This window comes from Henckelia pumila, chromosome 4, assembly GCF_033568475.1.
Source record: "Henckelia pumila isolate YLH828 chromosome 4, ASM3356847v2, whole genome shotgun sequence".
Lineage (NCBI taxonomy): Eukaryota > Viridiplantae > Streptophyta > Magnoliopsida > Lamiales > Gesneriaceae > Henckelia > Henckelia pumila.
In genome coordinates this window covers 60921188-60946483 of record NC_133123.1, presented here as the reverse complement: position 1 = coordinate 60946483, position 25296 = coordinate 60921188, and positions in this window count along the sequence as shown.

The window sequence follows — 25296 nt, the reverse complement described above, 5'->3', positions numbered from 1 at the left end:
TATGCCACTTTAGGCACCACATAAGAGTTGGTTCGCTCCTTATGTATTTAATTATTATGATGACGTGGCACATTGAATCTCCACAAATTCTAAATATAAATGTCAATAAATATTTTATTTAATTTGATGAAATTTGTATAAGTGGGAGCCAATGACTAACATCTTCCACCTTCACCATCTCGAGCAAATGATTTGGCCCGTTGATGTTTCTTTCATGTTGAATTTGGTGCGTGCTTGTTGGTTGGGCTTTGATTACCCTGCCCGGATGAGAATAATATATAACACACATTTATTATTCGACTCATAAACTTATTCGAATTTCGAGATATATAATAAGTTTGGGAAAATTTCACTCTGTCTGTACATACATTGTTTAGATAGTTCATCTGAAAGTAAAAATTTATTAATATATATGAGGTCCACTGAAAAAAATAATAGACCAACATGTATTGATAAATATTTAACTTTAGATATTTTTTGAGATAGTGTCGGTACATATAGGTAAAAATAATATGACAAATATTATAATTATTTTGAAATGTAAACTAAAACACACACACACACACACAAATATATATAGTTCATTTGAACAATATTATATTATATATATTGTAGGTGTATGATTCAAATTCGGATTGAACGAAGAGTTGTAAGTTCCAAACCGCATTTCAACGTTTGGGATCTAACAATCGATTTTGAAGATCATTAATGATTTAGATTTTTCAGTTCGTTATTTCGATACATGTTCAAATTGGTTTCTCATTTTAATTTTGGATCTAAACATATGATCGATCCCTTTTATTTTAAAATAATTCATATTTTTGTTAAAATCTTTAACTTGAAAATATATATAGATAAAAAACTAGAAAGAATTCGGTTTAAAAGACACAAATTAATATTGTTGCGTACAATAATTGTACATGTTGGGTAGAGCGATAAAACCATGACACTTGGGCTGCTGTGCGGTTTAAAATATTTTTCTGCTATGACACATGATTGTTGTCATAGGGAGCGTTTTCAACACATTAATGTCACATACGTTTGGAATTTCTTATAGTAGAAGGAATAAATCAAGGAGAGATAGACGAAGAATGAATATATAGCTGATAAAAATTGAAACAAACAGTTGTACATATATATATGAACATTTGAAAAAAGAAAGTAAAAATAAAAGACGGAAAATTAGATATGCGCACGCGTGCACACACACAGATGATATAATCAGGGGCAGAGCTACCACAAAGGTTGGGATGGGCTCCAGCCCAGGGATGAATTTTTTAAAAAAATTAGTAGTTATAATATATATATATATATATATATATATGTAATCTTAGCTCAAATTAAATTTTTTAATTAGCTCAATATGTGGTCAAATTTATTTTCTAAAATATATTTGAGAGATTTGTTTGGTTTGATTTAAAAAATAAAAAAAAATTCAAAAAAAAAGAAAACAACTATTCTTCTAGTCATTTATCTCATTCCTGTTTCTTCCGGCCATTTACTCTAAAAGTTCAATTTTTATCAAGAGTTTTTTTGTATTTTCTAAAATTAGATTTTGTTATTTTGAACTGCTTGATTTTATTGATGTGCGCAATTATAGATTTCTTCTAAATAATTGTGAAGTGGACTTTTTGAAATGATTTGATTTCATTTAGTTTCCACGATTTTCTATGGCATTTTTGTATTTTCTTAATTGAAAAAATGGAAATGATATGTATTTTTAAGTGAATTATTTGTAGGATTTATAAATTTTTTTGATTTGATTCAGAAAATGAAAATGAAAATGAAAATTTTTGCAGTTTAAAGTTCTAGCTTCTTTCTTTGATCATAAATGAGATGTTTTTTAGTTGTTCACGTTTAAATTTTTTCATGATGTACTATATTACTTGAAATATCATATTTTTCATTTTGAGTATATTACAAGGATATCAATTGAATAAGAATATTTAATATATTATATATATGAAACTTAAATTTTTTTTTTTCAAACAGCAAAATTTTTCGGAGTCAGCTCACTTGAAACATTGATCACATCTTTAGTAATTTATATTTTTTATATCACTATATAATATTTGTAGTTACCATTAAATATTTTACAAGTGTTCCTTGATTATAAATTAGTATTTTATTATATTTTCATTTTTAAATATTTAATTTATATTATTTTTTATCGAATAGGTCAGCTGATGAAATTATTTTTTCTGGATACACCCTTGAATATAATAAAATTATATTTTCCCTTCTTAAATTTTCCAACTTCCCGTATTATTATTATTATTATTATTATTATTATTATTATTATTATTATTATTATTATTATTATTATTATTATTATTATTATTATTATTTTAAATTTTCTAAAATAATTTTTCCTGATAATAATATAATATATTTTCGTATTAAAATTAATCCATTACCCTAATAAAAACTAAATTGTTGGTTACACTTTCTTTTTTTATATAACATGAAGTTTTCATTCTTCGTCGAGACAAAAAATCACGATGGACAAAAGCACTGAAAAATTCAACAATTGGAACAAGTTGTGATGTTGACGCGAACACATTACTTGTTGATAAGAGAATTGTCAATTTTCGGATGAGTCGATACTTCAGTAATGAAAAAGTTTTTGCTTATTTTGAAGTGATTTTTTTAAAAGTTTTGAAGAAGTGGGTGAGAAATAAAAATATTAAGTGTTTGAAAATAAAAGTTTAAAAGTTAATGCAAGCTAAAATTTAAGTATTTGGATAATGTTTTCAAACTTAATTTTTTTAAATAAAATGACAATAATATTCTTACCCTATATAACATTGCTCGCTTTTGGTATTGACACCATCACCAAAATTATTATCACAATTTTTTTGAAAGAATTATTATCACATTTTGAATATTGTGTATCAAAATTAATTTATATTTTTATAAAATGAATGCTAGAAAATTTATATAAGATAAATAAAATTTTAATAAATTACAAAATTTGTATAATGAAGAAAATAAAATTTTAAAAAAAATTTATGCAAACGAAAATCATAAAAATGCAAAATATTTTAAAAAATGGGGCGTGAATTTGAGAGAGAAGTTGGTAAAAAATAATTGAGGATAATTGTGAAATATGATAAGTTTTTAAGGAAGCATATGTCAAATTATAAAATTCAACTATTAACAAAGAAAACAAAACATACGTAGAAAAAACATCAATCTTATCTCTAGCCTTGTGTTAAAATATATGACAAATGCTTTCAAGCTCTCTCAAAAAAATATGAATGTTAAGCTATGATTAATAGACCAGAGAGTAGATTTATTAATCATTTCACAATCGTTTATGAAATTGATGTGGAACCATAGCATGAAATAGAAAAATCTAATTGCTTGTTAATAATAAAATTAATAGGACCCGATCCAAACAAATTACAAGTCAAAAAAAGGGGATTGACATAGAAAAACCAAGAAATTATATTGGTAATTCATATATATTGAGTTTTTTTTTGAACCAAATTCCCTTTAAAATATTGAAAATACACACTTGTCTTATGTAAAATTTTAATAGGCATCTCAGCCCTTAAAATTTTTGTAATAATTGTACGTTTAACCCTTAACACGACGAGTTTGTTAAAAACGCGCTGTTTTTGTGCCAAAATAACCATTTTTGAAACAATATATTAGGATTATGATAAGAAATTAAAATGACCTTCTATTATTGTAATAATTTTTATATGTACTCAAATCAGTCCTAGGTGGCTTGGGCGCCGCCTAAGCGTGCAGAAATCCTCCTAGCCCGTTACTATTTTTTATAAAAAAAATTTGAAAAATCAAAAACTAAAAGAGAGATACGCGACGCGAGAAACAAACACAGAAGGAACGAAAAAGCGCAGAAAAAAAAAGTCAAGAAAAAAATTAAATCTCATGTTACTAATGAAGACTTGATATCTATTAATATCTATATTGTTGTTGTTATTATTATTATTATTATTATTATTATTATTATTATTATTATTAAAATTTTATAAGAATTTCGTACAAAAACTGAAAAAATAAGACATAAATATTATCTTTTATAGTAAAACTCATGAATATCTCAATGTATTTATTATTTAGGCTTTTAGAAAAACCGCCTAGACGGCTAAGGATTTTTAGAACATTGGGGGCCTAGGCGGCCGCACGGTAAGGATTTTAGAACATTGACTCTAATTTATCACCCATATTAGAATACATAATTTTTCTTCACAAATACACGTGATGTAATTTGAGTAAATATGAAAAATACTAAAATAAAAGAAAATTTTCGTACTATAAACCTAATATTGTTAAAAAAAATTGATTGCTTATGGGTCATAATGAGTGTTCAATAACTCGTCGTGACAAGGGTTATACACGTACAATTATTACAAAAAATTAAGAAGAAATTGACTATTAAAATTTCACAAAAAAAATTATATATTTTCAATTAGTTTTTTTATGGTACCCAACAATTATGTTTAACTCTGTGTCCACCATGTATAAGTCAACTCACCAATTGTGTTGGTCAACTCAACTATTGTACATGATGGGCACGAATTTGGACATAGTTGTTGGACACCCTAAAAGAATTCAATTTTCAATACATCACACGAAAGTTTGATGCAATAAACTCTCGGTATATTTGCATAGAATCCTACTCCAATGGGTCTCCACCGCCCGATTATGCCGACAAAACGTGGAAAATGACTGCATAACAAGGGTCTACCAAGGTGGACGCCACTAATCCACTTGCCTTTCAAGGAAGAGGATCTAATTTGTTTAATTTAACTATTTGAAAGTGCATATTTCTTTTCAATGGTATATTTTATGCTGCACCGGCTAATTTTCTGAACCGGATTCTCTGCAGTGCCTATTAAAACAGCACACGGTGGGGGACGACTCGGGGCCAACTTTCTGGCCTCTGAAACCAATTGGTCTTCAAAATCGAGATGTGGGGTTTGAAAGTTTGACTGAGATTAAATAAGGGGAATTGGAAGGAAGAGAAAAATTACAGTCTCGCTGAGGAAGATGACATGAAAATTGGTTAAAGCACTTATTAATGATCCATTGGTCACGTGGATTTCACGCTTAATTAATGATCCGGATTTATCGACGGATCATAGCATTCACTACGTACTTTCGCTTTTTCTTTTGAGATTATTAGCTTAAAAAAGCACTTAAATAAGTTTAAATTTTTTAAAGTTTTTTTTTATATTTTAAAAAAAAAACAGAAGTGGTTTTAACGTTTGGATAAATGTTGAAAAAGTGATTTTTTTTAAAAAAATAGAAACAGAAGTAGAAGCCAAAAAATCAAAATTTTTTGCTTTTAGAAAACACTTATTTGTTAAATTGTTCTACTCAGGTGAGTTAAGTTGTTCAAATTGGGTCAAATATATGTTTTTTTTATTAAATATGATTGTCTTGTCTAATTGTGTATTGTGATTTGTGGTTGATGTTTATTTCTTAATTGATAATCAATTGATTTGATTTTTGGTCTCGAGTCTAGAATTTGTGATTTGTTTATTCGGATCTTGGACTGATTTTTACTCCATTCGATTATAATTATTTCTTGCGTTTGTTAGTATTTAAATTATAATTTATATTTTTTGTGACAAAAATAAATTATTTATAATTCCTTAGTTTGATTATTATTATTCAATTTGTATTATGCACTGATCTATGAGTCATGAGTTTAAGGTGTTTTTTGAGTTTTTTTTTAGTTTTAGTTTATTTCTTTCTTTCAAACCAATCTTGTATGCCATTATTTTATAGTTGAAATAATTTGTAATTTTGATTATTAGATGAATTAATCGTATCGATGTTTAATAAAAAAAATTATGTAGGTTATTTCCCGAAAATTCACCCAGGGCTCCAATTTTCTGGAGACAACCCTGATCATCAACATCATCATCAATATTATTATTATTATTATTGCTTTGATAAAGATAATATTATTATTATTGGTTTATGATAGTTACCAATAAAGTGATCCCCTTGGATGAGCTAACTACCCAAACTAATGAAAATCCTCCAACGGATGATAAGCTGCTGCTGACCTGAAACCAGAACAAGAGTGTTAAGGGGGCCTGGAAGGTGTTCTGGCATATCCCCTCCGACGCTCAAGTCAGATGTTAAGATAGAGAAATATAGAAAGTGGTGTGTACACTCGTGTGAAATTTGGAATCCAAATAATGAAAGTGAACCTGGTATTTATAGGAGAGGACTCCGGATTTGACGCTTACCTTCCTTATCAAGAATCCTAGAATCTCAGGATTACAATCTCGAATATCCAGGCTGAGATCTCGCCCAAATCTTGTCTTAACAAAGGAAACACTGATACGATTTGTTCGAATTGAGTTGCCACCACCGAGACCATATATTGCTGCCCTCCTAAAGGGTAATAGGGAGAGTGGTGAGTGAGATGTTGCTGAACTCCGTAACTCACCGTAAACAACTGATCATAACATCTTAACTAACTTATTGAGGTTGCTGAGCCAACCTGCTAAGCTAACTTCCTGCTGAACCTGAGTCCGAGTTGAACTCCTGAACTACCGAGGCCGAGCTCCCGACCCAACCTGAAGAATATGGTGAGAGAGCTTTCCCGAGCTCCCGACCCGACCTGAAGAATATGGTGAGGGAGCTTGGCCGAGCTCCCGAGCTCTCGAGCTGGCCTGGGAAATATGGTGAGGGAGCTTGCCCGAGCTCCCGAGCTCCCATGGCCGGCAAGGGTCCTTGGCCGAGCTGCCACGGTCGAGCTCCCATGGCCAGTGAAGGTCCTTGGCCGATCTCCCATTGCCGAGCTCCTGACCCGATGATAAGTGCATTTTATGTGCATTATTTTGTGTTATTTTTATGTCTATCTTGTGTGCATTCATATTGTTTTATGTGTGTTTTTATGTGTTTTAGTGCATGTGTATGCATTTCACTCTCCGGGTTAATTTTGTAGGAAAATGGATTGTTGAAGAACGAATTACGGAGCATCCTTGGTCAAAAATTCATATTTAATTTTAGAGAGATCCAAATCCAATCTCCAAAGTTCAAAATGAAGTTCAAGATGTTTTGAAGCTTCTGTCCAAATTTCAGCTCGATCTGACGGCTAGAACTTGAGATATGAAATTTTTAAAATCGTCGCTTGGAGCAGAAATTTTCACTCGCGCGAGCGAGATTTGAACTCGCTCGCGCGCGAGTTACATTTCCAGAATTCTGCTTTTCATGGCGCGCTCTAGCGAGATTTCTACTCGCTCGAGCGCAAATTCGGAAGAAATTTGAGTCCGTAAAATTACTTGTTGCGTAGGAAATTAATGTGTACGGGATCCGGAACATATAAATGGAAGATATATCATACTTTTGAGGGGTTGGAACGTATCAGACAGAAGGAGGCGGCTAGGAGGAGGATTGAAGACTTGGAAGACGCTCCATCAGAGTTTTTTCTTCCTTTATTATTTATTTTTGTTTTCAATTATTGAGTAGATTTTCTTCAACCAAGACAACGTGATTGGGCCGGACAAATTTATGTAGAAAACTTGCATGTTTGTTTCGGATTTTTCAGAGTTGATTTTATTTTATTGATTGTCAGATTTATGTTAGTCTCGTGAATAGTCTGATCAACTGTTTGCTTGCATGTTAATCGATTCCAAGTCGAAAGATGAGGTATTGATTTTGATCACTTTGATAATCAACATATTGTAAAACCGACTAGAAATAGAATTCGGTTTTAGTGTGCGGTTTGGGTGTAAACTGAATTTTCATAAATATTTAATGCATTCAAATTTGATTAGAATTGTGAAAGATTAATCCGTCAATATTTGAATAGGTTTGATTGTTCTAGAAATAGACCTTTGAACAAGATAGGAGAATTCTCGTAATTTAAGATTAAATCTGAGTCCTGAATCGACTACATGTTATATGATTTGTTCGGTACCTACGTGTGTCTTGGTTGTCTTGTTTTAATTAAATTTTCTTTTCAGATATTTTAATTCTTATTTCTTAAGCGGTTTTTATTATAAATTCTTATTTTATTTAAATCAATTTGCTTTTTATGATTTTGTCTAGATTAAGCTAAATAATTAATTCTTGAGAATTGACTGCAGTCCCTGTGGGATCGATACTTGGACTCTCTGTCCACTTTACTATTACTTGACCTAGTGCACTTGCTAGTAAATACAGAATTAAGCGGTCACCCGACTTAACGAATATGGTGAGAGAGCTTGGCCGAGCGCCCGAGCTGACCTGACGAATATAGTGAGGGCCTTCGAGCCTAGGGTCATCGATGAGCTGAGCTAGTCTCCTCCCGGGGTATCACCAGTCCCCCTCTTAGAAGTTGAACTGAGGTCAAAGACTCGAAGTTCGCTAAGTTAATGTTTCGAGATGGCCCTAAGAAATTCCGAGCTGAGGTCCACCTGGGAGTCCAGTAGTTATTCCGAAAAAACATGCAATCATTACCTGCAACGGTAAATTTTTTGAATACTAGATGATGTTAGCCTCCCACTTGAGAATGAGACGAGGTCCCGAGCAGAACATAATAAGCCCTGAAATAATGTTAACCATGAAAATTAGTCGAGCTCCCGAAGGGAGCATAATATGTGTTGAAATCATGCCAGCACTTGAATATGAGTCGAGCTCTTGAGGTGAGCAAGATAACCACTAAAAATAATGCTAACAATTGGAGATGAGCTTAACTCCCTAAGGGAAGCATAATAACCAAAACAAGGTTAACTCCCAAGCTCTTGGGACCGAGCTCCCGAGCCGACCTAACGTAGATGATGAGGAAGCTTAGCCGAGATCCCGAGCTCCCAAGGCCGTTCTCTCGAGCCGACCTCACAAATATGGTGAGGGAGCTTGGCCGAGCTCCAAGTTTAACCTGATATTGATATATAAAGTAGTCTGTCACACCTGCATAAGCGTGAACTGGTCGGGCGAGCTCAATATGAAGTAACCTGTAAGATTTGTCAAGTATGAACCAAGCTGAGCTGGTGAGATCAATATGAAGAAGCCTGTCAAATTTTAAGTATGGACAGAGCTGAGTTGGTGAGCTCAATATGAAGTAGCCTGTCACATTTGTTAAGTATGAACCGAGCTGAGCTAGTGATTCTTGATGTGCTCAAGACTTCTTAACTGAACCAAAGTCAGGAGCCAAGGCGGCGTGACCAAGGTACTATTTGATATGCTCAAGCCTGTTGAACTAGGCCTAGGTCAGGGGCAAAAGCAGCGTGACCCAGGTGCTGAACTGAGCCGAGGTCACGGGCCAAGGCGACGTGACCAGGTGCTGAACTGAACCGAGGTCAGGGGCCAAAGCGGCGTGACCAAGGTGGTGCTGAACTGAACCAAGGTCAGGGGCCAAGGCGGCGTGACCAGGTGCTGAACTGAACCAAGGTCAGGGGCAAAGCGGCGTGACCAGGTGCTGAATTGAACAGAGGTCAGAGGCCAAAGCGGCGTGACCATTGTGGTGCTGAACTGAACCAAGGTGAGGGGACAAGGCGGCGTGACCAGGTGCTGAACTGAACCGAGTTCAGGGGCCAAAGTGACGTGAACAAGGTGGTGCTGAACTGAGCCGAGGTCAGGGGCCAAGGCGACGTGACCAATGTGGTTCTTGAGCTGAACTCTTCACAATTTGATATATCTTTATAAGTCTTTACTTTTAACAAAAATAAAATGTCTTTCAAATGAAACACAACTTAAAAGAAAAAATAAAACTCGCTACAATTAAGAGTAATACTTTCCCAAATTATAAGCACTCCATAGCCTCTTGTCTTTTGCCCTTCGAGTCTTCTAAGTAATATGCATCCGAGTTGATCCTCTCCACCATCTTTAATGGCCCTTCCCATTTAGGATCGAGCTTTCCCATACTTACCTCCTGAATTCTTCTGAACACCAAATATCTCACGTGAATTCCCTTTATGCGCACTCGGCGATTATAGGTCCGAGCTATCATGCTCTTGTATGCTTCCATTCTAATGGAAATAACCTCTCTTTTCTCTACCATGAAGTCTAAGTCATCCGACCTATTCTCTCCATTGGGGAGCTCGGCCTTGGCGAGGAGGGTTTGCTTGCCTAGTAAGCTCAGCCTTGATTCGGGGATCCTCATTAATGATTCTCTGCACCTCCTAACCTAACCTCTGACAATCATTAGTGAAATGCTCATACTCTTTATGAAAATCACAGAATTTGTCAGATGGAGGCAATCGTGGACCTCTCTCAGCATTTTGGGGTCTCTCTAGTACTTGCCTCTCCTCACATACTTGCATTGCTTTCTCCAAACTCACTGAAAGGGGAACGTAAGGGTAAGGTGCCTTAGCCCTGTTCGGCTCCTCTGCAGCCCTCTTTCTTCCTAGTTCCACCTTCCCTTTCGCCTTCTCTCTCAACTTAGTACCTGACTTACCTCTAGATGTTCCTTCCAACCTTCTCTGCCGTTGCGCATCCTCCAAATTTACATACTTCTCAGCCCGGATGAGGAGCTCATCAAAAGTTATAGGAGGCATTTTAACCAAGGATTTAAAGAATTCTTCCCCTCTCAATCCTTGAGTGAAAGAGTTCACCAAAGTTCCAGCAGTTGCAGCAAATACCTCCAAAGCTGCAGTGTTGAAACGTTGGATGTACTCTCTCAGGGGCTCCACCTCGGATTTCTTTAAGTTAAACAAACTTATAGAAGTCTTCAAGTACCTCTTACTTCTTGCAAACTGATGCACAAAAGCTGAGCTGAAATCATTGAAACTCCGAATGATGCCGGGCTGCAAGAGATTGAACCATTGCTGAGCCGACCTCACCAAAGTAGTGATGAAGACCCAACATTTGATTGCATCCAAATATATATGCAATAAGGCTGTATTTACAAACCTTCCCAAGTGTTCCTCCGGATCCGAGCTCCCATCATACTCCCCTACAGTGGGCTGCTTAAAATTTGCAGGGAGCTCTTCATTTAGAATAGCCCAAGAAAAAGGATTTTCCCTCTGCGTAGGCCCAGGCCGACCTCCGACCTGCCGACCTAACCTCGTGATTTCCTCTCACATTGCATCCATATGTTTTGGCTGGCCTCCTGTTGGAGGGGGAGGAGGTGGTTGATTCTGACCAATGGCCGCTTGCAATGTTTGAGTGATAAACTGGCTGAGCTGAAATAAAGTCATGTCAGCAACATTTTTTTCTCCTCTTCCTCTTCCTCTTCCTGACATGTCTACATCTTAGCTCAGATTTCCCATAGACGACGCCAATTGATAGTTAACAATAAAGTGATCCCCTTGGATGATCTAACTAGCCAAACTAATGAAAATCCTCCAACGGATGATAAGCTGCTGCTGACCTAAAACCACGAACAAGAGTGTTAAGGGGGGCCGAAATGTGTTTTGGCGTATCCCCTCTGACGATCAATTCAGATGCTAGGATAGAAAAATATAGAGAATGGTGTGTACACTCGTGTGAAATTTGGAATCCAAATAATGAAATGAACCTGATATTTATAGGAGAGGGCTCCGGATTTGAAGCTTACCTTCCTTATCAAGAACCCTCGAATCCCGGGATTACAATCCCGAATATCCAGGCTGAGATCTCGTCCAAATCTTGTCTTAACAAAGGAAACACTGATACGATTTGTCCGAACTGATCTGCCACCATCGAGACCATATATTGTTGCCCTCCTAAAGGGTAATAGGGAGAGTGGTGAGTGAGCTATTGCTGAACTCCGTAACTCACCATAATCAAATGATCCTAACATCTTAACTAACTTACTGAGGTTGCTGAGCCAACCTGCTAAGCTAGCTTCCTGCTGAACCCGAGTCCGAGCTGAGTTTCTGAACTACCGAGGCTGAGCTCCTGATCCGACCTAAAGAATATGGTGAGAGAGCTTGCCCGAGCTGGCGAGGCTGAGCTCTCGACCCGACCTGAATAATATAGTGAGATAGCTTGGCCGAGCCCCGAGCTGGCCTGGGAAATATGGTGAGGGAGCTGGGCCAAGCTCCCGAGCTCCTGAGGCCAAGCTCCCGAGCTGTCCTAGGAAATATGGCGAGGGTCCTTGGCCGATCTCTCGAGCTCCCATGGTCGAGGTCCTTTGGCCAGTAAAGGTCCTTGGCCGAGCTCCCGAGCTCCCATGGCCGAGCTCCCGACCCGACCTAACGAATATGGTGAGAGAGCTTGTCCGAGCTCCAGATCTGAGCTCCCGAGCTGACATGACGAATATAGTGAGGGACTTCAAGCCTATAGGGTCATCGATGAGATGAGCTAGTTTCCTCTCGGGGTATCAGTTTATGAAGTCTTATATAAAATTACAATCACACTCTCAGATATAATTTTATGGATCAATTTTTTTCCCTAAAATATGAATAGAACTAGAACGAACTTTCAATTCCAAGAATATGTCTGTAATCACAACTGTTTGATTATAATTAGTAAATAAAAAATGATGTAGCAGTACTAGCAACGACTCACACCAATTTTCTTTTGCAACAAAAACTGTTTGATTATAAAATCAACTGTTTTTATGACGACAAATTTTTACATTAAAAAACAAAGAAAATAGAGGGCATCCAACATGGAATATTACCCCTTCAATGTTAGATGGGATGTTTTTCACCCAATGGGTGCGCTTGGGTTTTGTGCGGCTTCAGCGAGGCTCCCAAGCAAGTTTCAGAAGTTATAGTTGGTGTCCACTTTTGGACGTCAACTACAACTATTATTATATAACAAATTTTTTAAAATTAGGTGGAAGGCATGGTTTATGCCCTAGCGAGTGCGTGCCATGCACGCGCCATGCACGCGCCATGCGTCAAAATATATATTAAATAAATGAAAATTTGAAGAATTGACAAAAATACAGGACTTTGAATTGCGTGCATCAAAAAAATCTTAATCAGTGTAAAATAAATTCTCTGTATTGAAAAGATAAGATAAGATTTGTTTTTTAAAAAAATTAATTTATTTAAAATCAAATTTTAAATAATAAAATTGCATCAATAAATAGATGCAGTGATATCAAATTGTTGAAGTGCAAATCGTTTCTTTCTTCATCAAAATTTTTAAGATATCATTTCTTTCTTCGAAATTTTTATCTCAGTCCATTTTGTTACATTATCCATTATATATAAAACAACGATATATTATCCGTTCAACAAAAACATCGTTATACTATCTGTTGCACTGTATTGATTTTTTTATCTAAATAATTTTTTAGGGTTATTTTATTTTTAATTAACTAAAAAATTATGAATTAAATCATTAAATGGTGTAAAAATAAACAAAACATGATATATTACTAGTTGATAATAAAGAACAACATAATTAATCGCATTCGTACACAATCGACAAAGACCGACATAAAATTTAAAAACATAAACGTACACAAATAACAGAGATCAACATAAATTATAAATAAATAAAAGCACAACCGATATATCTATCGAATGACACGTCTCTTTGAAATTTCTTCAACTATTTTAATATGCTAATGAAGCTGGACCTCCGTCATACCACTAATATTCTTTGTAAGTATTTCATAATATTTTTGTTCCAAATCTAGTGCTTTCTGTAGTAGCCCGGTTCTATTTTACAAGATTAAGTGATTTTAAACATATTAGAAAATGACATATAATTTTAAAAGTGTCAAAACATGTTTAAGGAGTCCTTATTTGGTGAAAATAAGTGGAAAATCAGATCCGGAACGTCCGAAAATGGTAGGGTAGGTCCTGGGGGTCCGAAAATGACTTTGGAAGGACCAAAACAGTTCGGAGCACACGGACCAGTTCGGGCCCTCCGAACCCGATTGAGATTTTACCTTAGAGGTATCCTATAGTAGGGTGCTCACCCTACGAGTTTGGGAATGGTTGGATACGTAAGTCTTATGTCAGGTCACCTTTATGGTACATGTACTAGTATCAGGTCACCATTATCCACTGGGTATATGAGCCACCTCCTGATGCGACGACACAGCGTGCTATATACCCTGGGCCCGGTCTATGAGCTAGTTTCTTGACCTGAGAGTCTTGGTACCCAGTTCACTTGCATACATGCACACATAACACCGTATACTCATAATATCGTACTGAGCATGTTAAACTCACTTTCGGTTATTTTCTGTTGGCTGGATGCCCTATTCCATGGGGCAGTTGCAGGTAGTTCTCCCAGGGGCAGGGAGGTTAGGTGGTGACCAAGGCTGGATAGCAGGGTTGACCACTATGGTTTGTCTGCCTGGTATTTTATTATTTTAAGATTCCGCAGTTACTCTAATTAAGATTATTTTATTGATTAATTGCATGCTTAAGTTCTGATTAGTAGGTGATCACGGCGCGGGTCTCTACATTTATGGTATCAGAGCATGCAATAAGATTCTTTGGGAAATAGTACTGATTTTGGGTTATCCTATGTAGGATTACAAGTTGGATTCGATGAAGATAGCAGTATCATGAATTGGAATAGCAGGATGTCTAGGATTTTCCAAGATCGTCATTGCCAAGGTTGGCAACAGAAGTTCGTATTATGTGGATCCCAGCAGGATGTAGCTGGAAGAGAAGATCCAGTTTTCAACGCCAGGAGCTTCGTAGGGTTGAACGGAATGTGTGACATGTAGTCATCCATTCTGCGTCGACCAAGGAAGCCCCCCGATTGATCCTACCAAGAGGATGTCTCAAGAAGCTTTGGACATCTCTAGTAGGATGTATTTTTATTTATCTTTGAGATCTTGCGATGAAGAAGGTCTGCTGACCTGAGGAAAACTTCATGTTCAAGATCAGTAGACGGAATGAAAGACTTCCGGAGGAATTTAAATACTGAATTTTAGTTATAATCAGATGTATTAAAGATTTTAGTATTTGATGTACTCAGTTTTGTTGTATTGTACATCTTTCAGTGTAATATTTTGATTAAGTTATGTATTACATGGGATTGTAATAAAGATTGTATTAGAACCTGGATTTGTGGTTCAAGTATTGTAATCTTTGAGATTAACTTGGTTATTTTGAATAAAAGACCGATCATTATTTTAATGAGTACTTGGGATTTTACAAGTTTTCATTGAATAGTTCTAGATGTTTTACCTAGAATATTCTAGTAAGCCAAGTATTTTCCAGGAATGATGTGATTCATCAGGATGCATGAATGTTTGTTCTAGACGGATTTCCTTAGAACAGTTGGCTGTTTTGATCTTTTTAGATTGATTACCCATGATGATGGATTTTCATCAGGATGACAGACTAAGTAATACCAAGAGTTGTGGATTGTGACCAGTACTAGACGTGAGGAAGTGCGACCCTTAGTCGATATTACTCTGGAAGTTTTCATACTTCAGAGGTTGTTTTGGAGGCCTTGTACTCCAGGGACTATAAAGGGAAGGTTACTCAGTCTGGAAATTTGGCAACAATCACAATAGGGTATGGCTTTGGATAGGATAGATACCAGGTGTGGTATCAAGGTTTAGTTAACGTCTGTTTGAGATAAAGATGTTCCGTTGACAGAACAGTCTTGGAATGGATTTTTCCTTGACAAGTAATTGTTCTGAGTAGACAAGTTTTAATCTTGATTTGTGATTTTGGGATTTAATCCAGGAGATTAGTTGAATTGATATTCAACAGGATTTAATTATCAAATTCTTACAAACTCGGGATTTGAGTTGTGCCTCTACAGAGAATTTTCCTTGACCAATGATTTTGGTCCAGATAGGAAAATTTCATAATATCGGAGACTCAAGGTTAAGTTATGCCAGGATGCACTTGACTGTCGGGTTTCGAGATGGTATAGTAAGTACGACCTTATGCCAGTGTACTCTGGAAGGATTCTTTTGTTCCAGTTTGGCATTATAGGAAGACTTACCTCAGTCTTGTTGTATGTACAGTCATAGCAATGGGTATAACTATCAGGAGAATATTCAGGATTTATTTGAGTCTTATGGAATTATACTTTGTACTGGATTAGTTCCAAGGAATTTGAGTTATCGTCTGACTTCATCAGAGATACAGACCTTGGTTTCCGTGGACAGAATAGTCTTGGAAATGATTCCTTGACAAGTGAATATTTTGAACGGGTAGTTCTCGCATGTGATACTGGGGGAGAACCAGGAGGTTTTACCAGTATTGTTTGATTCTATCAGAGGTATAATTAGTGATCAGGATCTTGATTACAAGATGAACATTAAATTTTAAGTGATGAATTTACTTAGGTAAGTTTTCCTGTAAGAATTGAAATTTGATTGATTGGTTATCAAGCAAAGATGAGTTTTATTAGGACACTGAGATGACTTATACTGGAAGACGTGAACTATGATTATTGCAACAGTTACGTTAAAGTATAATTTAGTGTCAGTTTGATAACTTTGAAAAGATACTCGATTCTATTGACAGATGTCATGAGCCCGCTAAGTTACAGCATGGATGCGACAATAAAAGAATTCACTTGGATAGTGGAAAGGTGAGCACTTAGGTGTTCATGTATGTTTTGAAATGATCAGTTAAACTGGTGCAAGTTTGGTGCCCAGTGACTATTTTCAACTATTTGTCTGAGGTAGATACATATATTATAACCCCGTGATGGGGGAGCTAAATATTCTTTTGCATTAAGAATGATTGGAATTGTTCACTTTTTGGTAGACTGATAAGATGAATACAGTACTCAGATATTCAGTTCTCAGGAATGAATTGTATTAATTCTGGGACTTCAGTGTCAGAAATTGATCTAGCAAGCGTTTGAATTTTAATGAATACTAACATGATAGCACAAGCCTTTAGACATGGAAAAAGGATAGCAGCTGAGATCTAAGGTTATCAGATCCAGCGGGATTGTTATCACCAATTTTCCGGGATGTTTATTGGATGCGTTAGGTCATTTATAAGTCTGATTCAATGAGATTGAATCAGGGGTTAGCTAGATTGTTTTGGTTTAAGGACTTTGACAAAGAATGATGAAACATTTTTGTTCATCTAATAACGTAAGTCTGAATTCAGCAAGAAATTGTTATCTGTGGCAGGATAATCAGTATTCTCATTTTTAGATGTTATCTCAAGTTATGAGATAGATGTCATTATACTAGTACTAGATATTGTACTGATCAAATTTTGAGTCAATAAGAATATTTGTATTGATATTTCCATGAATAGAACCCGAGAGGTTCAGGAAATTAAGAATTGTGGACAACGAAATTGTCACAGGTTTTATGACAAGTGTTAGTCATAAAGTATGAGAATCCTTTCGGTGTACAAAGATTTGCGTACGAGGTTCTTTCTAGTGGAAAGGAATGAAGAAAAGTGTGTATCAGTATGTTTTTAGATGTTTGGTGTATCAATAGGTCAAGGCAGAACACCAACGACCTGGAGGATTGCTTCACAGTTTATCCATTCCTGAGTGAAATGGCAGTTGATCATGATGAAATTCGTGACCCATTTATCGATAAGCTCGAGGAATTGTGATGCTATCTGGGTTGTGGTGGACCTACTCACCAAGGCAGCACATTTCAGTCCTTATAACCAAGACTTCAGTTTTGATAGGATGACACGATTGTACATCCAGGATATTGTTCGATGGCACGAAGTGCCTGTGAGCATAGTTAGCGAATGAGATTCCAGTTTTACTTCCATGTTTTGGGGGTGTCTTCAGCGCGCTATGGGTACTACTCTTAGCTTGAGTACATCATATCACCCTGAGACTGATGGGCAGTCAGAGCGCACAATTCGTACTCTTGAAGTCATGTTGCGAGGATGTTCTTTGGATTTTGATCCTGCATGGCAAGATCAGTTGTCATTGATTGAGTTCACGTACAACAACAGTTACCATCGCAGTATTAGGATGGCTCTGTTTGAGGCGTTGTACGGGTGACGATGCCATACTCCACTGTTCTGGGAAGAAGTGGGGGAGCGACAGATAGAGGGACCAGAGTTAGTTCAACAAACTACTGATATTGTTGGGAAGATCAAGAATAGAATTAAGGTTGCATAGGATCGACATGCTAGCTATGCGAATGTTAAGCGCAGACCTTTGCAGTTCGAAGTGGGAGAGAAAGTGTTCCTGAAAGTCTCGCCATTTCGCAGGATTTTGAGATTCGGTCTCAAGGGTAAGCTATCTCCTAGGTACATTGGTCCATTTGAGATTCTGGAAAGTCTTATAGAGCTGGCTTATAGGTTGGCGTTACCGCCGTATTTGTCAAGTATTCACGATGTGTTCCATGTTTCACTGTTATGACGGTATGTGACATATGAGTCTCATATCTTACAGCTGTCTGAAGTACAGTTGGATACTAAATTGACATATGTAGAGAGACCTTTTCGTGTCATAGGTCATAAGGATAAGGTGTTATGAAACAAAACCATTCCTCTTGTTCTAGTTCAGTGGCAGCGCCAAGGCACTGAGAAGGCCACATGGAAACTTGAGAGTCGTATGCGTACAGATTATCCAGAGTTATTCTGAATTGTCGTATTTTCAGATTGTAACTTGTAAAATGAATAAGTTTGAATAAAAGATGTTTATTCAGTATTTTACTGCATTCAGTACTTAAGATTGTTCGAAGACGAAATATCTTAAGTAGGGGGAGAATGTAGTAGCCCGATTTCATTTTACAAGATTAAGTGATTTTAAACATGTTAGAAAATGATATATAATTTTAAAAGTGTCAAAACATGTTTAAGGATACCTTATTTGGTGAAAATAAGTGGAAAATCAGATCCGAAACGTCCGAAAATGGTAGGGTAGGTCCCGGGGGTCCAAAATGACTTTGGAAGGACCAAAATAGTTCGGAGCACACGGACCAGTTCAGGCCCTCCAAACCAGTTCGGGCCCTCCGAACTCAGTACAGAACATGTGTCAAAAGTGGCTCGGACAATTGGCAGTTCGAACCCTCCGAACCCAGTTCGGACCGTCTGAACTCCCGCCAGATTGAGGTGTCAAAAATGCACTCTACACATGGGAATCATGCTCGGTTCGGAGCCTTCGAACCCAGTTCGGACTGTCCGAACCCAGGCCTATAAATTGGGGTCCGAGGATCTCATTTTGGAATATCAATTTCCTCTCCTCTCCCGATAATGGCTCTATTTTAAGGGCTTCGGGACTCTTTCTTTAAGAGTTGGAGTAGAAAATAGTATTTTTATAGCGGATAGTGTCCGCAGTAGCAGCCAGGCGGTGGAGCTCTGGCGAGGCGTCTAGGGGTTGTAGCTAGGCTATGCCCAGGCTCTGGGGCATGCGTCATCAGTGGGCTGACGACGGACGAAGTTATGGCTTTGGTTCCCTATAGTAAATAGGGAGTAGGATATAGTTTAATTAATGATTTTAGAGCCTAGTAGGTGATGTTTGGCATGCTAGGTAATGCATGGTTATTTATGTTGTAGTGTTGCATGGTATACTTGGACCTAGATGGGAGCTTCTAGGATCTGCCTTAGTAAGGTACGGAAGTATTATTCGAGATATCCAGATTGAGTATGCATGTATTATGTGTTTGCATGGATTATGTGATTGCATGTTTTATATTCCTTCATATATAGCATGTCATGACTGTATGTTGCATACATGAGCATATTGAGCTTTTACCTTAGAGGTATCCTATAGTAGGGCGCTCACCCTACGATTTTGTGGATGGTTGGATACGTAAGTCATGTGTCAGGACACCTTTATGGTTGGACACATGTACTAGTATCAGGTCACCATTATCCACTGGGTATATGAGCCACCTCCTGATGTGATGGCGCATCGTGCTATATACCCTGGGCCCGGACTATGAGCTAGTTTCTTGACCTGAGAGTCTTGGTACCCAGTTCACTTGCATACATGCACACATAACACCGTATACTCATACTCTCGTACTGAGCATGTTAAGCTCACTTCCGGTTATTTTCTGTTGGCTGGATGCCTTATTCCATGGGACAGTTGCAGGTAGTTCTCCCGGGGACAGGGAGGTTAGGTGGTGACCAAGGCTGGATAGCAGGGTTGACCACTAGGTTTTGTCTACCTGGTATTTTATTATTTTAAAATTCCGCAGTTACTCTGATTAAGATTATTTTATTGATTAATTGCATGCTTAAGTTCTGATTAGTAGGTGATCACTGCGCGGGTCTATACACTTTCTGTAGCATCTCGGCGTCCTTCTGCTTAATCTCAGCTTCTTTTTTCTTTCTCTCAGCTTCCTTATTTCTTATCTCGGCTTCCTTTATCGCCAATTTTTCTCTTTGATATTACTACATTTGCTCCCATTTCAATGAAAAATCTCAGTCATTTGTGACCTTGGCTTTGTTCTTTATCTTGGCCCTCTGTTGCCCTATTGGACATGCTCGAATTTCAAACGTGTCATCAATATCGGGATTGGTTGAAGATGCATGTGCCCCTGACTCAGAGGTCCTCGACTTCTTGTTAGAGTGATGTCCAAGTGATTGGGGAGCCCATTTCTCCCTCTCCATTACAATTTTCCACACGTGTTCATATTTGAATGTTTTATTCTTGTATGAAGTTTTTCACATATTATGTGCAACAGATAAAATATCAGCGTCACTTTGACCACTAGCCAAGTTGTTGAGCAAATTGTTGTACCATCCCGAAAAATTATCAACATCAGACATAACATGATAGTAATGCGAATTTATTGCATTTCATTATCTCATAAGTGTTTTCCCACGGGGATATTATCATTATGTATGTGGCGGTATTTTGCCAAAAATGCTTACTTTTTGTACTTTGCCAACTATTTGTTCGTTGGTAGTAGTTCCCTAAGCTCTCCCAAGACATTTCTCTTCCTCAGTTGACCACATTACCTTAACTTTATTACAAGGAACATTCTTTTCCTTTTCACACGCATCATCATCATCATCGAGGTTAATATTTTCTATCCCAGGCTGCATCGAATGTGGTGGAATTTGAGTATCGAACCTTGAAATTACTGTTGTAAACTCTTTATCGGATCCAGATCCTTCGAAAAAAAGTTTTTAGATTCAATTGGTGGGATGTTCTATGGTGGTGGATGAGAGAATACATGAGAATGGTATGACATCATATAAGGGCCAACCCTCAGAGCATAAATGTAATAGCCCGACTCTTAATTGAGCTAATATATTGCTTAAGCATAATTAAATGATCCTAATTTGAGCTTAAGGAATTTATAATCGGATTCAAAATGTTTAAAAATGGCTTCTAAGTCTTTGAATATTTGAGAAACATCGAAGTTCCGAAGGAGGATCGAAAGTTCCGAACTTGTTCGGAAGCTAGCATTGCTGATTGGAAGCTACGAATAGTTTGGAAGCTCCGAACGTGAGATCGGTAGTTCCGATCGTGTGACAGTCGGACAGGGCATGAGCTTTGGTTGGGTTATTGGACAAGAGGGAGTTCAAAAGCTCCGAACTAGTATCGGTAGTTCCGAACTACTGTTGGCAACCGAGTGATCAAATCGGCAACACGTGGTTGGTGGAGATCGATCGCAAGCATGATCGGAAGCTTTGAAGTGGGATCGGAATCTCCGATCGCGAGATCGGAAGTTCTGATCTCTGTCTATAAATAGAGGTCGAGAGCTCCTCATTTATTGCTCATTCCTAATTTTTCTCTCTTGGTTCTAGATCGGTTTTAGGGCCTTTTAGGTGTTATTCTCAAGGGCTAGTAGGCGACGGAGCGCTACCGAAATTGTAGCGGAGTTGTGCCTAAATTGTGGGACTATCGTCATCATTGGGCTAACTACGGACGCAGGTATACTACTAGACTCAGAATAATCTAAGTGAGTATCTATTAGTCTAGTTAAGGTTTTTATAAGATAATAGTGATACAATGATTGTCTGCTTATAGGCTTGGACTAGAGGACTTGTATCGCTAGGTTGCTTACTTTGAGGTAACGGCGTACTATCCGAGATACCCTGGTTGAGTATGCATTTTCTATGATTCCATGTTTTATGTGACATTGATTATATGTGCATTTATTATGTCACGGATATTATGCTGCATGCATTAGTACGTTGAGCATGTGTTTCATTGATACTACCAGTAGAGGGGTCGCTCAGCCCCATGATTATTTTGTGGATGGATGTCATGGTTTTGGATCCAAATAGTCCACGGTTTTATGGTATGGGAGCCACCTCCTAATGCGATGGTCCAGTGTGCTACATACCATGACGCTTTTGACTGAGCAGTATTCTATCGATGATAGGTTTCCGATATCTTTCACTTGCATTAGAATTCATAGCACTTGTATACTCATGCTTTCGTACTGAGCTTTTTATTCTCACGTCCTCAGTTTTGTTCTAGATACCCCATTCCACGGGGCAGGAATCAAGTTGGACAGACCCGGTGGTAGAGGTCGTTGAGCTACAACAGGGAGGTTTTTTATTTTACCAGGTTTCCGTTGTATTTGGGATTTTAGCTTTACCTTCGATGGGGTTGTATAACATTATTGGTTTTTATAGTTTTCATTTGAACCGGTTGTATTCTGCCGGTAGATTTTAGTTGTTTTAATTAAGTTTTCACTGAATTTCCGATTTCTGATTTTAGGTTGATTTGCAAGCTTTAAACATTGGTTAATTACTGATTTCGGATTGGGTCACTAGATTTATTGGTATCAGAGCATGCATTGAATTTGGGATCTAGATAAACAGTCTTGAGGTTTAATTCGGTTACCTTTATCAGATGGCTGGACGCGGAGATGAGAGTCATGGGAGCGTAGGTGGTCGTTGGGGAGATGATGCGGAGCAAGAGCCACAGAGACACCATTGCCACAGGGATGACATACATAAATTTGATTTGTACAGGTTTGTGAAAATGGCTCCTAAGCCATTGGAAGGAGGCGAGACTCCAGAATTTTCTGAGAATTGGCTAGATGAGATGGAGAACTGCTTTGAAGTGTACCGTTGCACCGATGAGAAGAAGATGCAAGCTGTCAAATTCCTTCTACAGGAAGCGCTCGTAAGTGGTGGAGGTCTACTTCCGACCTTTTATATCCGAGCGAGGTTTAGCTACGTGGGAGGAATTTTGTGCAGCATTCTTAGAGCTTCCTTATTTTAAATTCATCAGCTCATTAGTATTTTCATGTCGGAGTGCTGCGGGGAAGTTATCAAATGGTTGGACGCGGAGATAAGAGTCACGGGAGCGTAGGTGGTCGTTGGGTAGACGATGAGGAGCAAGAGCCACGGAGACACCATCTCCACAGGGATGGCATACACAAATTTGATTTGCGTAGGTTTGTGAAAATGGCTCCTAAACCATTGTAAGGATGCGAGAATCCAGAATTTGCTGAGAATTGGCTAGAAGAGATGGAGAACTGCTTTGAAGTGTACCGTTGCACCGATGAGCAGAAGATGCAAGCTGTCAAATTCCTTCTACAAGGAAGCGCTCGTAAGTGGTGGAGGTCTACTTCCGACCTTTTATATTCGAGCGAGGTTCAGCTACGTGGGAGGAATTTTGTGCAGCATTTCGAGAGCTGTAATTCCCCGCAGCACTTCGACAGGAAAAGACTAATGAGCTGATGAATTTAAAACAAGGCAGCATGTCTATCAACGAGCACCAGAAGAAGTACTTTGAGCTGCTACTATACTGCCCGTATGTTTCCAACAGCTCGGAATCCAAGTATGATCTCTTTTTGCAAGGCCTTAACCCGGAGATCTATGCACAAGTAGCTATCAATGATGATCCGACATCTTATGAAGTGTTGGTGAACCGTTGTCGCCAAGCGGAGAAAACTCTTAAGAGGAACCAGAACTTCCCTTCTTCTTTATTTCGACCAGATAACTCTTTGGGGGCCTAAAGCCCAGTCTTTCAAGAAACCTGGTGCGTATTCTTCTTCAGGATCAGGATCGATATTGGGATCTGGATGAGGTGTATTTCACTTTGGAAAGAAGAAAAGCCAGTGTGAGAAGTGTGGGAGACGTCATCCCAAAGACTGTTGTCGTGGAGCTAGTGGTTCTTGTTTTCGTTGTGGCCATATGGGTAACATGAAGAGGGATTGTCTGCAGAATGTTGGAGGGTCATCATCTGGATCGGGTTATTAGGCTTTGGTACCACAGAGGCGGTCAGGACAGACTGTTTGGAGCACCAACCAGTGACCGCGAATTACAGGTTAAGTTTTTGCGTTAAGACAGGATCAGGTTCAAAGGGAGAATGAGGAGGTTATCGCAGGTACATTTATTTTGTGTGGAATTCCTACATTCATTATCATAGATACTGGTGTATCGTATTCATTGGTTTTGCACTTTTTTCTAAGCATCATAGATTGTCGTAAATATCCCTAGACGTGGTACTGTCAGTGTCTTCTCCAACTGGTCATTCAACTTTGGCTAAGCGTTTAGTCTTGGGTTGTACCTTAGAGTTTGAAGTACTTGTTTACTCAGGAAGATTTGAACATGTGACATCGTTGATGGATGGATCTTTTCAAGGACTATGATAGTGAGATTAAGCACCATTCAGGTACTGCGAATCTAGTGGCAGAAGAACTAAGTCGTAAGGTAAGTATTAGTGCTCTCCACACTAGTGCTAGAGTTAGTACCATTCAGGAGTGTTGTTTTTCATTATTTATGTTTCGGCATAAGAAAGGGAAAAAAAGGATCCAAGTGTTTTCAGTATTAGTTGAGCCATATTTGTTTGCTTGTATTCGAGAATTTCAGTTTTCTGATCAAAAGATGAAGAAATTAGCGAGACTTGCTCACAAAGACAACACATCCGATTTTCACTTTTAGACATATGGATTTTTGTGTTTGTCTGGTAGAGTTGTGATACCTGACGATTCGACCTTTCAAGACGAAATTCTGTCTCAAGCTCATCGTAGTTTATTTGTCGTGCACCCAGACAGTTCCAAGATGTATAAGGATCTATGTACTAGATTCTGGAGGAAAGGTATGAAGCACAGTGTGTATCAGTTTGTATCTCGATGCCTTGTTTGTCAACATGTCAAGGCGGAACATCGACAATCAGGTGATCTAATGCTGAGCCTGGATATTCCGGCATGAAAGTGGGAGCATGTGACGATGAATTTTGTCACCCACTTGCCAATTACCTCCAGACAATGTGATGCTATTTGGGTTGTGGTAGACAGGTTGTCCAAATCTTCTCATTTTCTTCCGTATAACCGCGAGTTCACTTTTGATTGCATGGCGAGGTTATACATTTAGGATATAGTACGATTTCATGGACTTCCTTTGAGTATAGTCAGTGATAGGGACCCGAGATTTACCTCACGATTTTGGGGTTGCTTTCAACAAGATTTGGTTAATACTCTGAGTTTAAGTACGACTTATCACCCAGAGACGGACGTTCAGTCTGAAACGACTATTTGGAATTTGGAAGACATGCTAAGGACTTCAGTGATGGACTTTGGGTTATCCTCGCAGATCACTTGCCATAGATAGAGTTCGCCTACAATAAACTTTATCATCGTAGCATTGACATGGC